Source organism: Delphinapterus leucas, chromosome 19, assembly GCF_059928025.1.
Source record: "Delphinapterus leucas isolate spDelLeu-1000000601 "Yukka" chromosome 19, BTC_Dleu_Yukka2, whole genome shotgun sequence".
Taxonomy (NCBI): Eukaryota; Metazoa; Chordata; class Mammalia; order Artiodactyla; family Monodontidae; genus Delphinapterus; species Delphinapterus leucas.
Genome location: NC_143147.1, coordinates 65,227,649 through 65,240,240, shown reverse-complemented (window position 1 = coordinate 65,240,240; position 12,592 = coordinate 65,227,649). Strand labels below are relative to the sequence as shown.

Genomic DNA, 12,592 nt, shown 5'->3' with positions numbered 1-12,592 from the left:
TCCTCACACGCCAGGAAATGGGCATAAGACTATTTATTATGAACAATGTCAAGAGGTCATCTCATTAAAAAAGAAACCGAGAGAGGAGAAAATTGAGCGTGTCACTCGGTGTCAGAGGTAAGTATTAAGGTGACACTTGGGCATTAAGATGGAAGGGGCTAGAAATATACCAACACGAGCTGGGGGAAAGAAAGGACGGAAAGATGCCAAGATGGATAAAAGCATAAAGAAGAGGGCGAGGCTGAACGGGTGAAAAGGAAACCGGGATGGACAATGGAAGATGCAGGAAGAGGCAGGGGTGTCATCCCCCGCTAGAGCGGCGACACTGGGTCACACAGGGAGCTCTGTTATTAACGAACTTCAACTCTTGCGCGAGAAACAAGGGGATTCAGACTGGATAGTCCCTGAGGCCTGTTCTACACCCAACCTTCTAGAAATCTATAAATTTCTAGTTCCAGACAAAGACATCAACTCTCACGCCATGGAAGACAGAATCCCACCAACTATCCCTCCTCCGCACCCTAACTTTCCAAGCCGCTGAGACAGTGCATCTTAAGGAAGGCTGCAAGGTGGGACTTCACCCCAGATGGATCAGGGTGACAACCCAGCAGAGGGCAACAGTGCAGCCACTCCAGACCCTCAAGGGCGTCTCCCTGGGCCGGAGGCTGGCACCTCTCACTGCAGCGCGTATCAGGGCTGCCGCTTCTCAGGTAAAGGCTCCTCGTGGGAACATCACACCCAGTGGGTGCTCGAGAGGAAGAATGCCCATCTCTTCCGAGGATGGATTCCCCCGGCTTCAACGCGGAGCCTGAACAGAGGAAAATGTGATGCCCACACAAGCCAGCCCAGACTCTTTCAGACAAGGGCATTTCTCCCCTGAGGATGATCTGTAGATAACTCCCTCCGCAACACACAGGGAAGCCGGGGAAAGAGCCACACATGAAAGATGTGAACGTCTTGAAGGTGATATTGTATCTAGATATTCACGGACCTGCTACAGTTAGATACTATACCTTTTTACTATAGAGAAAGCACCCTGCCAAGAGGAATATGCATATACAAGTGTGTGTGTGTGTGTGTGTGTGTGTGTCCCTGTTATTTGGAAGACCCAGATAGAAATATATCATGGCAGAAGTCCTCAAATTGGCCTCCACATCAGAGTGCCCTCCTGGGAAGGAGGCCAAAGGATTGATGTGTCCACTGACAGAGGTGGACTAATTTAGGAGAGAAAAATCACAAGCATCCCTTCCCAAACTAGAAAAAGAATCCACATGGAAAGCTCCAACACAGAGGAAAGAGCCTTTTGCAAAAACAAAACAAAACAAAACCACAAACCCATCACAGGTAAAAGGTACTGACTGCCTTTCTCCACCACGTAGCCACAGGTGGAAAAATACAGGAGGCATTCACACTATACACCTTCTGAGTGGATGCAGGAGGCCAGCAAACCAGCCCCGGATTAACGAGAGAGCCGGCTGGAGAGACAGTCACTGCCAGGATATGAGAGACACGAGGGAGGGTTAACTGTGTCCTGGTCCCTGGAGCACACACCTAAGGCGAGCGCTTTCCTCTGCCTGCCCGGTTCTTTTCCACCTGCAGCTGTTTGTTGCTGTTGCCCTCCCGGAGGGCAACTGAGATCATTCAGACCCCCTCCCCCCCACCCTCCCCCTCCTCCTCCTGGCGGCCTCATCCCTCCTCTAACCTGTAACATCCTCCTGCTTGCCCCGGGCACAGGGATGGGGAAAAAAGATTAATGTGCTCTCTGGGGGGAACCGGAAAGCAATACTGGGATTTGGCAGTAGAAGCAAATGCATATCTGGAAACTTAGCTGTTGCCCAAGAAACCCCATGAGCTACAGGGGCCGCAGGAAGGGAAGGCATGTGTTACTGAATTTAGACGGGCGCCCCTTTGCAGGTAAATACAGAGAGCCTGAGGCTCAGTGCAAGAAACAGTTTGAACCCATCATTGCAACCCGGCTGCTTGCTGTTCTTTGTCTCTTTTCCCCCCATTTCTTACTGTCCCCGCCCAGGACAATTGTGTGGAAGGAAGGACGTGAGAGACTGAAGGGCCACTGGCCGGGCTTCAGGTCACACGGAGGAAAATGACTAATGGGCTGTCAGTTCCCCTCAGCCATGCCTACTGCAGCCCACCTGCCTCCGCCCAGATCCACACCTGGCCTGTGGGTGCAGGTGGGAGGGCGGAGCCGAGGGCCACGTGATGTCCACAGAGGCCCCCGCCTTCCACTCAACTTTCTCACCTTTACATTTGCAGTACTATTTTTTTTTTTTTTTTTTTGCGGTACGCGCGCCTCTCACTGTTGTGGCCCCTCCCGTTGCGGAGCACAGGCTCCGGACGCGCAGGCTCAGCGGCCATGGCTCACGGGCCCAGCCGCTCCGCGGCACGTGGGGTCTTCCCGGACCGGGGCACGAACCCGCGTCCCCTGCACGGCAGGCGGACTCTCGACCACTGCGCCACCGGGGAGGCCCTGCGGTACTATTAATTTGGGCTGGTCATCAGGAGCTTATTACAGGTGACAAGCCGTTCATCAGAAGCTACGGCATTCTGGTCCCAGCTGCGCTGCACTAACACAGGACTTCCCTCTCAGGCCTGAAACAAAGAAAATCCTGAGCACACGTGCTGTCGGACTGCCGGACGGGCAGGGAAGAGAAGCCACTAATAAGACAAAATATATTACAGCCCCATCAGCTTAATATCTACATGAGAAACCCAGCTTTGACATCTCGCTGAGGGCAAACTCGCTGATGAGAATTAAGTCAGCTGTAATACACCAGGATTTGCCCCAGAAGGCTCTTGTTCTATGCCTATTAAAAAGGCGACTGGGGGATTAGCTAAGAGAACGGCAATCCAGGGGGGCCTGAGTCAAAGGACTATGAGTCCTGGGGTCACGCAGGGCTTCTAAGCTCCCCAGGCGGGGAGGGGAAGCTTCCCCATCAAAAGCGAGGCAGAGAACCAATGGAAACTCACTTCTCCTGAAAGGACTCAGGCAAGCTCACCTCAGGGGGCCCAGCATCCTCAGAGCCCAGCCCACTGGGCTCTACTCCGTGTTCCCCGCGCCACTGCACCTCATCGGGATGCTTGGGACTCAGCATCCCTGCCCACCTCTCCAGGGTGCAGGACACAGGCTGGCCGTCGGCTGGACCTGCCCTGCGCTGCTGGATGGTAAAACTGAGAGGCTGACTGTCCTGCCTCGGAATCACCCAGACCTTTTGTTTGCTCACATTCTGTGCTTTTTGATCAATCCTTGCTTTTACCCCAAGAGGGAGGTGGGAGGTGGGAGACGATAAAACACGGGGTGTTGGCTTGCCTTCTAGGGCCCCCTCTCAGGACAGATTTGGGAATTGGTTGAGAGCCTGAGTTAAAGTGAGATTTCTGGTAGCCAGTTACCTCTAGAATCTGCTTTTAGAGGTGATCGAGGTGTGTATTCACCATCCCTTGCGCACACGCACACATTCTCATTTTCTCTCTATCTCTGAAAATCAGTTCATTTCTCAGGTGGCAAAGAAAGACGTTCTAGGTGGATTGCTCAGCTGTGCCCCCTACAGGAAGTGGCACAATGCCCCGATTTTAATGAAAATCGCAGCCCTTTATTCCCAAACCCCTCCCGACTGAGAACGTGCTTTTTCCTGTCCTCCATCCAGATGGAGAGCAAACATACAGATCAGGAGAGTGAGAGCGTCGCCGGCCCTTGTGATCAAGAGCTCTTCGAGGAGCTCTGAGTGGAGCAGAGAGCAGATGGGCCGTGGTTCCAAACAGCCCGAGTCCAGCCTGGGCCGGAGCAGAGTGTGAGGGCCGCACCTGCGGGTCAGGCTCTTCCCTCCCCAGAAGGCGGACCACCCCGCCCCGGAGGAGGACGGCTGTTAGGAGCCCAGGGCCCCCTGAATGGGCTTCCTCACCCCAGGATAACTGGGCACAAAACACCTGAATGGGTTCACAGTTTGTTTAACTAAAGAAGAGAAGCCAGAGACAGTGAAGGGGCTGCAGGCCTCCCATGAAGCCATTTGGGGAGACAAGATTTTATCTACAAAGCATCTGTGGTTTGCATAAAGGAGCTGAAATCCGACTCAGGGACACAGAAATCCAAGTTCTGCCTGCAACCTGCGGGGACTTGAGTGTCCTTCTAGGATGAGAATAAAGACATTTATACGAGTTTCGCAGGACGCCTCGCATGCGATAAGCCCTCAGTTAATATTAGCTGTACCATCATCGACATCCTCGTTATTACACGCAATACTATTGCTGGGACTGTCTTAGCAGTGGAGACACAAGGAAGGGGAAAAGATGGACTCGCTATAGTTTGTCAATCACTCAGACCTAAGTGAGTGGATAAAAGTGTATCCCAAGCAGGACAGAAAGAGACGTTTTATGATTATCAGCCACTGCTTTCTCCTTACGCCGTGGGTGCCAACCACCGTGGGCTGTCACCACAGGAAAGTGGGCGGTGAGAACCAGTGGGCAGAAGGGGGTGGAGGAAAGGGCCCGGAGCCGCCCCGGTTTGGCCATTACCTTATAGATTGCTCCCCTCCACCCCGACCCCGACCCTTCCGTTTGACAGATTCATTCTGTGGTCTCCCCGTCCAATCATAAGCCTAATATTTACCCAGAGAAAGCAGTATCTGTGTGCGTTGCCATCGAAAATCCAATAAGTATGAAGAAGAAAAGAAGCTGCCTGCGTATGAGGCATGAGGGCAAACACAGCCAGCTCTTTAAAGAGTCATTGTGGTAATCAATACCCTCTCCCATTTCCATTCAGGGGCCCTGGGCCAACCAAGACTTAATAATTATTTTCCATCGTTACAGCCCTCAGAGAAGCTTAAAGAGGAAAGGTCATTGTTTCGAAGTTTGTTCTCCTCTATTTGCCAAACACAGATTATTTCCTGGGGTCCGTGGGGCTCCCTTCCCAGACTGTATCAACCAAAGACAGCCGCACTGGGCCCTCTGGAGCTGACTTCAGAAACAGAATATGGTTCCACCCGTGGAAATCGCTTTAGTCATCACAGTCAGCCTCCTGGCCTCCTGCCCTGGCCGCCTCTGCCAGGGTGAGGTTTTGGACAGACCTCTCATTGGACATTTTTTTTCCTTTGTCCAGAACTCAAAAAAATAAATACCAAATTCTGTGGTAGGTCGGGCAGGAAGGAAGGGGATGCTGTGGGTTGCTGGACACCATGACCAGCTCCTTCAATCTGATTCTTTTCTCTCCAGCAACCACAGAGACTTCCAGCCGAGCCCTCGTGCCCACCAAGGATACCTCCAGGCCTTCTTCTGCTTGTCCTTTTTATTTAGGGAATTTGAGCTCACGGTAAAATAGAAAAATTATGGAATTTCTCTTTTCCTTGAACAGAAGTCAGTTCAAATAACTAGTTAAGATTAGGTTGGAAGAAACATAAAACCCTACTGCAGTGCCTCAAACACATAAAGGGTTTATCTGTCTCACTCAGCAAGAAGGCCAGGGTACAGTGGATCCAACATTGCCAGGAGGAACCATGCTCCTTCTGGCTTCCCGCCCTGTCACCCTCAGGGATGGCGCAGCATCCCCGGGTGCTTCTCATTGGTCCATGAAGGAGAAGGGGTCAGGAGAAGATGAGAAGGAAAGCCGTCCCTTAAGATTTCTCTGCCAACCCTATCACGTGGGTCTAGCTGCAAGGGAGGCTGCCAGACTGAGGATTCGTGGCTGGCACATCACTAGATCAAACAAATTTGGTGTTCCATCAGAAAGGAAGAAGGAGTGAGTGGAGACAAGCAGACCTCACTTTATTGCGCTTCGCAGGTATTGCATTGCTGCGCCATTGCTGGCTTGAAGGTGGGAATGGCCACGTGAGAAGGAATGTAGGTGGCCTTGAGGGGCTGAGAGAGGCCCCGGGCTAACAGCCAGCAAGGGAACGGAGACCCCACTCCTACAGCCCAGCTGAGTTCTGCCAGCAGGAACGAGCTTGGAAGGGCATCCAAGCTCCAGATGACGATGCCGCCAGCCAACATCTTGAGTTTAGCCTGTGAGATCCCAGCAGACGACCCAGCCACGTCAGCCCAGGCTTCTGACCTACAGAACTCTGGGTGCTGTTGAAAGCCACTCAGTGCGTGGTAATTTGTTACAGAGCAAGAGAAAGCCAACACAGCAGGGCAGAGCAAGCGGTGTGGCCCAGGGGCCTGGTCCGTGCAGACCAGGCTCATACTGTACATCACTGAGGCAGTGGGACAACGGCCCCTGGCCCTGGTGAGGTACGCCTGTAACAAGATTTAGATTTACCACCTGCAGAAGCATTGGAGAATGGGAGGAAGCCAAGAGCAGCTCCCTGCGCAGAGAGAGGGGCTCAGCAGGGTAGCTGGAGACTCCCCACAGCGTGCCAGCCCCTCATATAATAGTCACAAACAAAAGAGCTCAACAGAAACCCTCACACAGCAACAATGAGTGTGGGGAGGTGAGGTGAGAGTCGCACTAGTGGTGAGATCCAAAGGGCAACAGCTCCCAGAGGAACAAATGCCTTCATTCAACAAAGCAGTAAAGTGGCTGAGACGGCTGGGAAAGCACCAGCAGCGAGCCAGCTGCCTTGGAGATGGAAGGTACCCAGGAACTCGACTCTATCAGCATCCGTTCCCAGGGGCCTCTCACCCACATAGCTGTGGGAATGAGAACCAGCTGTGAGTCACCGGACCACCAGGGAAAAGGTGACACAGCGCCAGTCCCCAAAGTTCTCCACCATCATTGGCTTCCTAGCTGGCTGTTGGGAGCCATGGGGGCCAGCCTGCAGGCAGAACTAGGGAGCCAGAGAGCCCGGCTGCCCCCAGCTTCCGGGCCAGGCCGCCATCTGTAAACCCTAGGATAGCACTCACCTTACCTGCCCCTGGGGGTTTCCTTCCTTCCTTCCCTCAGCAGATATTTCCTGAGCATTTACCGATGTCACCCCCTGTGCTGGGTGCTGGCGACCCAGCTGGGACCAAGCCTGACAGTTCCTGTCCTCAACGAGCCTACATTCTGGTTGGGGAGACACTTGGTCACGAAGCAAAACACACTCTGCTGTGGAGCAGAAATCAACACAACATTGTAAATCGACTACACGTCAATTAAATTTTTTTAAAGTTTTTAAATTAAAAAAAACAAGCAAAACACAAACTGCAAAAAAAAAAAAAAGCAGAAGAAGCAGCAAAACACAAACACACAGAAACAAACTGGGGAGTGAAGGATGGTGACAAGTTGTAGGAAGGGCATGAACTGGGAGAACCATGCATGTCACCGGGAGGTCGGGGAGGAGGAGAGACTGGCACTGAGGCAGCCGCGCGCAGAGCTGCTCAAAGCCTAGCAGACAGGGAGCAGCGGGCACAAAGCCCCACAGGAGGGACAGGGCTTGGCGAGCTCCAGGTGACCCAGGCAGAAGCCAGAGGCCACGGTTTGACCTTTTCCTTAGTTCTAAGTGCAAAGGAAAGCTGTCAAAGGGTTCTGAGCAGGGAGGCAGCATGCTGCGATGTATGTGCCAGTGGCGGGTGGGGGGGACCTGCGGGGAGGCTCCTGCAGAGGGAATTCCAGGCAAGAGCCCATGATGGATTAGGACGTCAGCGGTGGAGATGCAATGGATTCCAGAGACCTTTCGAGAAAAGAGCCAATAGCACTCCTCTGTTGAGAATGAAACGAAATGACAGGTCTTTATTCTCATCACACGCTCACTGCAGGCCGACTCTGGATACGGCGATGCCCCCAGCCCCTTCCAAGAGGCGTCCATCGAGCCAGAAACTTAACAAATAAAGACGAATCCGTGGCACCGATAATCCGCTAAGGGAGTGTTGAGGGAGAGGAGCGTGGGCCCCATGTGAGAGCACGTCGGGTCAGGGAAAACCCCATCTGTCCCCAGCTGGTACTTGAGAAGCAGCAAGACAGAACGTTCTAGGAAAGGAGACTGGGAAGGCGTGGAAACATCCAATGCTGGAAATCATTCTGGAACCATGTGTGTCCTCCCTACTCAGTTGACTGCAAAGAGGCCATTCAACGGGGCTCCCCCCCCAATCCCACCTACAACGTCAGACCTAAACAAATCGTGCCTAGAGCAGGTGGCGTGCCAGGAAACAGAGACCTCAGGCCAAGCAGCTGGCAGATTCTCAAACCAGAGCTGTTGCCACCCAAGGTGCGGGAGGCGCGCCGAGGCAGAGCCGCTCGCCAGCCTCCTGTGACCTGCCCTCTCCCCCCGGGCCCGGATCCACTGACTGGCACACCTGTGGTCCAGGTGGGACAGCAGCCCTGCTCTATCCCCAGCCAACCTGGTCTGTTAGGATCGTGACATCCATCTCTGCATCTGTAACTCCCTCCACCAGAAGCTGTGCCAGGATGCTGGCAGGCATCCCGCCTGTCCTGGGAAAACCCAGCAGAATCAGACCCAGCTCCTGCCCGAGTCCAAGCATGTCCAGCACGTGTAAACTCCCAATGCCACGGCCCCACAACTCATGGGCCCTGGACCTTTTGGGGTATTAACAGTGGACTGAACTGGCCTAAATTTCTCACATTCCTTTAGACACCGTGGCTCAGATAGCTCAACCCTTTTGCGGAGTTTTGCATAAAGCCCGTACACACCTACCCTCCCCACCTTCCTGCCACTTCTAGCGTCCTTCCTGGGCCACCCCCAGCCTATTCCTCTGAAGTTCCAGAGTGACTGACAGCTCAGCCAAAGCATAATGAGTGACAGCAGCATAACTGCTCCTGGAAGATCTCGATTAAACCCTCTAAAGCTTTTAGAGTCGCATGTCTTGGTCTTTAACCGGTGCACCCAAAGCACACAGGGATCTTGTTACACCCCGATTCTGATTCAGTGGCACAGGGTCAGGGCTCCAGGTTCTGTACTTCTACCAAGCTCCAGGTAATGGTGATGTGTAGGTCATGGACCACACCTTGAGTGGGAAGGTCTCAGATGAGACTGGAGCATCGCAGACACAGTCCTTTCACAATCCTCACCCAGCAGCTTTAACATCTCCCAGACTACTTTCTAATACAGTTCCATAGACAGGACGTGGAAATACACATCACAAGTTGAGACGAAGGCACTGACTGTGATGAAGCATCTTGTACTCACAAATACCTAAATGCACGTGAGAAATGAGGGTTAGAGCACCAGAGATGAGCCCTACTGAACTTCTGGCTAAAATACTTCAGTAGTCCTTGTTCTTTCGCTATCCCATTACTGCCATCCAATAAGTTCCTAAAGCAAAGGAATAATGACACTCGACCTTGAATGGTGTTATGCTTACAACCAGCTCTGAGAGATGGAATTAGTGCTTCCTGGCGAGGATGGAGTGGGATCCACAATGCACACCACTGGGCTGCTTCCTTAGTTTCCTTGCAAAACCTCGGAAGGAAATGGAAAGCTAAAACATGGTGGGCCTGCAAGGAGGCCCCAGGCTTTCCTTGGAGTGATCACTGCAGTGGGGTTCACCAAAGGGAAACACTCAAGTCACTGAAACACGAGTCAACATCCACAGAGCCGACCTGAAGAACCCACCAGGCAACACAGCTGAGTCAACAACAAACCGCACCAGCAGGAGAGCTCCGAGAGCCTGGGGACACCCCTCAGAAGAACAGTCACTCAACTCAACTGCCTTCCTTGCGGGTACAGAGGAACTGGGAACGGGAACAGTCCACTTGTCAAAATGTTTCCACCCCTAAGTAGATGCACGGCCAGAAGACACGCTAGGAGCTGAAGCCCCTTTTCTGTCCAGCTGAATCACGGCTCCTCCCACCTAAGTGAACTCCCAGCCAAAGTGCAGCCAGAACCCTGCAGTAGAGCCAGCGCCAGCCAGGGCACCTGGAGGGAACAGGTGCTCCACCCTGGAGCAGAGAGTCAGCAAACGCTACCGAGGAGACCTGGAGAAATCAGGAAAGAGGTGTCAATGAGCCAGTGGCCGCTTCCCACTGCAGGGTCACAAGCATCTTTTGGTAGTTAAGGAGGAGGAAGGATGCAGATGTAAGGGAAGGCCATGCTCTACCATGAAACAAAGTCCAGATTCTCTGAGGCTTGGCACCTGAAGGGGAATCTTCAGGCAGAGAAAGTGCTCTGGGGGCGCCTCACTCTTCGGCATCCTTGACCTTGATGGCGCCACACAGAGAAAAGTGGAAAGTGAGGAAAAGGGTGGAGGCAAAACGCCTGTGAGGTTGTGCCGACCCTCTGGGGATGGACTGTAGCTGCCTCACTTGTCGTGTGAAAGGATGAAGGTCCCACGATCCTGGGAGTGAACCTGCACTTTGCATTTCCTTGTTATCCTCCCTCCATCGTTAACAAAACCTCTAAAAACGTCAGCCTATCTCAGCAAAGAAGGGTCAGGCATTTGGGTCCATACTTTCATGTTAAAGGGGGAGTGATACTAGTCAAAGTGAAGATGGAGGAAAGACTTGGACCTCGTTAGGTGCCTGCCGTGGAGTCATCCTCCAATCTAAAACCTCAGGCTCTTGGTTTTCCTTAAACAAGAAGGCAGTTATTTTTGCTAAGAGAGTCTCACTTAAGATAATAATAGTTATTATAAGCTGAAATGTCAGGCACTGAGATTATTGCTTTACATGGATATTTTCATTTAACTCTCTCAAACGATCCTATGGGGCAAAAGTGATTTTTTTTGTCCTCATTTTACCAATGAGGACACTAAGACTTGGAGAGCTGAATGAACTTTCTTAAGGATACACACACGGTAAATCCTGGAGGAGCTGGGAAATAAAAGCCAGGCGATCTGACTCCAGAGTTCTGCTCTCACGATCACCACCCATGCCACTTCCCACCACCCAAGAGGCCATAAATACCAGGACTATGGTATTTATGGCTCCAACAGTAACTTTGAGGTAACAGGAAAAGGGATGGAGAGGGAGGTGTACAGACCATAAAGAAGAGAAGGTCACCAGCTTGGTCAGGAGCCCTCTGAGCAGGGTCCACCTAGGAATCCCTAGATTTTCCCAGCAACAGCCATCCCAAGACTTTTTAGACTCTCGCTGAGCTGGCTTCCTGGTTGGCGTTTGAGGTACGGAGCATGGCTCTCTCTCCTTGACTTGCAAGTACAATAATGCCCTAGACTCAGGCTTCTGTAGTGTCACCTCCCTGAAGCTCTGAGACCCACCATCTCAGGAGCCCGCCATCACTAGAGGAGCCTTCACTAAGCAAACCACTTTCTGCCTACAATGGGCATCTAACAACCCCTTTTTGGCTTACTTTCCCATTCCAGTTGCCATCTGGTGAGTTTTTGCCCAAGGAGACCAAGAATTCAACAAACAAACAAAAGAGTCAGGGACTCCAAAAGCGATTATGCCATTGCCCCTTTGATACTCAAGCCCAGGATAAGCCAAAGAAAATCATATCAAACGGCTGATTTACTTGCTTTAAACATATTCACTCCAGCTCAAGGAGGCTTTAGTCTGGTTAGCATTTGAGATACTTCTGCACGCTTGGTTTCTTCTCTGCAAAGTTTGCTAAAAGCCATTTAAGTCTCCAATGGATACTTCCTAAGCTATGTTTCCCAGATGGCAAAATGCCCTCTGTCCCTCAAGTGACTGCTTCCCTATTTGGGAACCTGGGGCTGTTAACTTACTCTGAAGAGCTCTCTGACTGCAAGCCTGATGTCTAGGGAACATCACAAAGTTTTTAGGTCACCTGCCTTATAAGAAAAAGCCATTCATTGAAGCCAAGTAGGATTCTAGAATCCATTTCTCACCTCTGCTTTGTCTCACTCCTTCGTCTTGTTTTAAGGGAAAAATAAAAGAACTACCTTACTCAATATTGTTCAAAAGTAGAATACACCATTTTGCGAAATAATAGGTTTCTGGTTCATAGAATCGTCGCAAAACAGAGGGCACCATGACCACCTGTTAGACAAACTGAAGCCAAGATTTCCATACTGCGTGGACTGTCTGCCCGGAGGCCACCAGGTCCCTTCACCTTTAGGTCCTGTCCCTGTGGTTCATACGGTCACCCCATGGATTCCCTCCCCACCCAGGACACTTTAACAGCAGCTGCAATGCTCCTTTTGCTGGTACGCTAGACTTTCATTCATCCAAGCTTCTGCAAAGCCAGCCCTACGAGGTGAACACGAAATTATCCCCACTGTCCTGAAAACACAGGATTAGAGCTCTGGAAGTCAGACAGAATGGGCTCCAATGCACAACTTCACCGTTTTCGTTTTTGTTTTTGTTTTAGCCATTTAACCTTGGGTACATTATTTAACTACTCCAAGTTTGGGTTTCACCAACCATAAAATGGAGCAAATATTGCCTATGGTTCTAAAGTTTCAATAAAATCACCTGTGCATTGTGTGGCTCAGGACGCCTGGCTGTGAAGGGCATCCAGTGAACATACACTTTCTCTGCTCTGCTCCCCTGAGCACCCCGTCTCTCTGCCCCTGCCTATTCTGTAGGTTGATCTTGGACAAAACGACGGATCCAGAGAGATCTGAGTCACAGAAGCTTACTTCACAACGGAGGCTGGACACATTTTGACAAGTCCACATCCAGCCTCCAACTTCACGACTTAACTCTTCACAGCAGATGCTCCAAACCTTCTCTTCTCCTCCTTAGCTTCCAATCAATAGTCAAATATCCGCCAAACAGCTAGTCTTCTGAGAT

The 12,592-nt window shown here is 51.6% G+C and overlaps 1 protein-coding gene across 6 annotated transcripts in view; it reads right to left on the bottom strand.

The window, feature by feature from the left end:
* SLC39A11 (solute carrier family 39 member 11) overlaps window positions 1-12,592 on the bottom strand; it is a 447,715-nt gene that overhangs the window by 276,088 nt on the left and 159,035 nt on the right. The window lies entirely within an intron of this gene.